General features: G+C 35.1%; 1 long non-coding RNA gene across 1 annotated transcript; it reads right to left on the bottom strand.

Annotated features, from left to right (window-relative positions):
- Positions 1 to 546: 546 nt before the first annotated feature.
- On the bottom strand, positions 547 to 4,422 carry LOC145268483 (uncharacterized). The gene is made up of 2 exons (XR_013864900.1): positions 1,699 to 4,422; positions 547 to 1,159 (listed from the first exon to the last, which is right to left on the bottom strand). It is a non-coding gene; the product is annotated as an uncharacterized LOC145268483 (long non-coding RNA).
- Between the last annotated feature and the right edge of the window lie 500 nt (positions 4,423 to 4,922).

The following is a 4,922-nucleotide window of genomic DNA, read 5'->3' on the forward strand; positions in this document are numbered from 1 at the left end:
ATCCCCCACTAAGCCACGAAGTCTATTTTGTACTCTGTCAAGGCAGGATAGTCTGTTTTTAGCAGCTCCTGCCCAGATATGGCAGCATTCTTCCATCCTTGGACGTACTTGGCTTTTATGGAATCATAACGCCTATGCTACATCAGAAATAATCAGGCATGGGATGGTCTTAACAGAGGTGCAAATCAAAACAACCTAGGCATATACCACTATCAGCCGGTCACTGGGGTGTGACCGACAGACGTGTTATAGTAAATGTCTTAAAGCGGTCTCATGAAGACATGAAGATGGGCCAGTCATTAGGGTCTGAGTAACAAGAAGAAAATCATACCTGAGATGTTGGATCTGGGTGTGGCTCCTTTCTTTTCTCAAGATGATCTCTTCACCCTGGTGGCATTCTGGTGGGAATCTTCATCTCTTTGTCCTCAGGGCCGCCTTTCGACTTCAGACATTTATGAAGGCATTCATTGCAGACACAAGAAAAATGACACGCGACACAATTGTAACATACAAAGGTATAACTAACTATTTTATTTTACATTAGAGATACAATATATATCACAAAAAAAAACAATTTACAATTAATTTTTACAATAGGCTTTTCAAAGCTAACTAACCTACCCTAACTAGTGTTGAGGGAGGGGGTGGCCCCCCTCATTTACGGAGAGACAGACTATGCGTCCTCACATCATGGTGGTCGTGCAGGAAAGAGACAGAAAGATAGCAAGGGAATTATGGGAAGGGGTTTCTTTGTATCTCTACGCTCATGGACAATTTACCACCCGTCCATGCTGCAGAGTGTGTTAGAAACAGTGGCACAAGGAAATAGTGCCACATCCCTCCCTATGCTATCCGAAATTTATGAGTATTCATAAATTTCAGAAGTCCCTAATTTTCCGTGAATGGTGCGTCAACCGGCCGTTAGCAATCAATGTCCCCATGCTCTACGTTCCTCAGGAACTCAGTGAAGCAAGTTATTTTTTTCCACCAGGCTCCTGGTAGACTGGTATACTGCTTCAAATACCAGAGAGGGTAATCATCCTCGCCCTCCATCGAGGCAATGACCTCATGATTTCAGTTACTGGATTTACACTTTCTTAAGCAACCAGTATAATATTTTTTAACAAAGCCGGATTTTACGTGAGTTTATCACGCCGACCTATACGTATTTGACTAAGCCGGATTGTACGTGAGTTTATCACGCCGACCTATACGTATTTCACTAAGCTGGATTCTACGTGAGTTCATCACGCCGACCTATACGTATTTCACTAAGCCGGATTGTACGTGAGTTTATCACGCCGACCTATACGTATTTCACTAAGCCGGATTCTACGTGAGTTTATCACGCCGACCTATACGTATTTCACTAAGCCGGATTGTACGTGAGTTTATCACGCCGACCTATACGTATTTCACTAAGCCGGATTCTACGTGAGTTTATGACGCCGACCTATACGTATTTGACTAAGCCGGATTCTACGTGAGTTTATCACGCCGACCTATACGTATTTGACTAAGCCGGATTCTACGTGAGTTTATCACGCCGACCTATACGTATTTGACTAAGCCGGATTCTACGTGAGTTTATCACGCCGACTTATACGTATTTGACTAAGCCGGATTCTACGTGAGTTTATCACGCCGACCTATACGTATTTGACTAAGCCGGATTCTACGTGAGTTTATCACGCCCACCTATACGTTTTTTAATTTAGTCTGCATAACATTATTTTCGTAACTGGATTTACGCTCCCTTCAGCAACCAGTATAATGTATTTTAACCAAGTCGGAGTTACGTGACCTCATCACGCCGACCTATATGTATTCCAAGTTATTACTTCAGTTACTGGACTTACGCTCTCTTCAGCAACCAGTATAATGTATTTTAGATAAGTCGGGGTTACGTGACCTCATCACGCCGACCTATATGGATTTAGTAAAACCTTGGTCTTCAGAGGTTCTAATCCAATTGTTAGAGCAAGGAGTCTGCCGCCGAGCGACCAATAAAAACTATCCACCACGGAATATTTATTAATTATATAAAGAATTAACTAAGAAGGGCACTCAGCCTTCATGAGTTAGAATACTCAATTAGGGGGAAAAAAATTTCCAAAAATAAACAATTCAGAAACCTGGTATACATTAAATCAATGAAATAGGGTGTTAACAATTTTTTTTCTTAAAAAGAAAACATTTTTAAAAAATCATTTCAGAGCACCTCGGTCACAATTAGAATTTGTTTACACAATGCAAACGCATTTCAGTTATTACATTCATAATTAACTTTTTCCCAAATTTCAGGGTACATTTAAAAAGTATATGTATTTTTTCAAAACTTGATTTACAAAAGATCATTAAAATTTAATTCCAAAATTTAAAAATTATTTCAAGTATTTTGGTTCATCGTTAAAATCAATTTATGTTAATTAACTTCTTTCCAAAGTAATTCATTTATTATTATAAAAACCAATCTTCTCAAAAGGTCATAAACTTCGAATAGACCCATTTTTCGTAATACAATTCAAAAATTATTCCAAACATTTGGTTCATTATTAAAATTAATCTTCCGAAAAGATCATAGACAATTCATTTTGAATCAATTCACCCTTCACAATGAGATTCAGAAACATCCCAAATTTTTCATTTCGTAATTATTATTTTTAAAATTCAGTGTACATTTAAAGTTATTTAATTGATTCTTAAAAATCATTTCTTCTTATAGGTCATTATCAAGGTCATTTCGAATTCAGAAACATTTCACGTTAATTAACTTTATTTTCCAAAGTAATTATTTTATCATTTAAAAGCAATTCTTTTCCTAAACTCACTCACAAGGATTATTTCAAATTAATAAACTCCCGCCACACCTGGGAGTCACATTAGTTAACGACCAGTACTGTATAGTTAACAGCTCGAAAAAATTAAAGTTTCAATTAAAGAGAGATCTTTCTAGACTGAGGAAATCTTTTTTTTCTTAATAATTAATTCAATTTTACGTATATACTCCTCAGTCAATATTTCAGGGACCCCTATCATACGGTCCAATTTCAAATAAACCTTAAATTAAAGAATTTGCTCGAATAATTCTTCCTTAAAATCATCTAGAGTTCAGGAAAATTTCTTTCGTTAGTCAAACAATATTTCCTTAGAAATTATTAAAAATTCAGAGAATATTCGAAATGAAATAGCGTATTTTTTTCTTTAAGAACAACTATGAACATTTCAGAGAACTCTTAAAAAATTAACGTAATCATGTAACAGTTGGCTTTTCCAAACACTCGAAGACTTCAAAAAAGTACTTTAAGTGCTGTTTGAATAATCGTCTCAGTTTTTATTTTTAATAAAAAAACAATTGAAGACATCATTTAATGTAATTTAACGAAGCATAAATAATTTTGTTCTTTAAACTTGGTAGAAAAATTAAAAAAAACTCCAAGTTAATTCGTTATTATATGCCCTCCTGCAATCAGCCATGGGGGTTTAGCTATACAATCATTAAAACGCAAGAGTAGAGAAAGAGAATGAGGGGAAAAAGAAGGGGATAGAGACAGAGCGATGCCATTACACACCTTACCACCCTCATGATATCATTACGTAATAACAAAAAAATCTTCGACAATTTTCTCTCTCGTCCTCATAGACCCTAAAAGGTAAGGGAATGAGAGAGAGAGAAAGATAGAGAGAAGAAGAGAGAGAGAGGCAGATAGCATTGTTCTACCACCCATTCCTCAACACCCTCGCAAACACCATGACGAGGTCATCTTCGCTTATCTTTCCCATGTGCGGCCATTGTTTTAAAAAATAAGTGACAGGTAGACATTAAACATTTCTACGAGTTTAAAAAAAAATAAGAAAATAGAAAAACAATCTTATTTTGAACAATTTTGTAAAATACATTCTAACACAAAACTTTCATATTATCTAACCCCAATTTTTTTTTTACCAGTAACATTTTTTTCTTTTCTTTTCAAACAGACAAAACATCAATAAAAGAAACATTATCAATTCACAAAAAAAGTCCCCTTATGTTTCAGCGTTGTTACTTAACCTGAAAAAGAACATAACTGTTCATGCAACACAGTGCCGAAACAAAGTTCCATTTTCTCAAATCCAACTGAAAAAGTCATTAAAACTCTACAAAGTTCTTACATTTGAAAAGTCAAAAGCAATTTTTTAAAAGGTCCTATATTTTTATAAACCTGAAATAAAGATCAGATAAAAAAATGTTAGGTATACTTTTATTCTTTCAGTTTTTTTGTTTTTTTAAAATTTATTTTTCGAGCTTCGTGTTTGAAGGATTTTTTTCTTTTCATGTAATAACAAGATGCATAGATATACACACATATAGATATATATCCTGAGAGAGACACAAAGAGAGAAAGTGTGAGAGAGAAAAAGATATTGCATATTCTAGAGACAATTTCTCTTTGTCTCTGTTTTTTTTTGTGTAGGACACATTTCTTAACTTTTTTTTCCGAAGGGTTACTTTCAATACTCTTTTTTTTTTTTTTTTAAATCGATCCTTTGTAAACTGTTTTTTTTTTTTTGTAGGTGCAAGACAATTTTATGTTCAGGTTCTGAATTTTCTTTTTGAGTGCGTTTTTTTTTTTTGTGCGCGTGTGTACTGGTCTGCCATTTTTTTTAAATTTTGCCAGAAATAATAGTTTTTTCCGTTTTTAAAGACCGTGGACCATTTTTTTTTATTCGATTCGTCTAGTGGTCGTTATTTTTGGTTGTGCCGTGGGTTTAAGGGTCGAAATTATTTCCATGCTGGGAAACAATATGTTCTGGTCATAGTGCATTATTTATACTGCGACACAGATGCGACGAGATCCGTCTGGTAATTAACCAGGGTCAATCCTGCGTCTTAAGGCACCATTTATACCACGATCACGCCGATACTGGATTCTGGGGTGTGA

The sequence above is a fragment of the Euprymna scolopes genome, chromosome 4 (genome assembly GCF_053919585.1).
Source record: "Euprymna scolopes isolate OS-2025 chromosome 4, ASM5391958v1, whole genome shotgun sequence".
NCBI classification, from domain to species: domain Eukaryota; kingdom Metazoa; phylum Mollusca; class Cephalopoda; order Sepiida; family Sepiolidae; genus Euprymna; species Euprymna scolopes.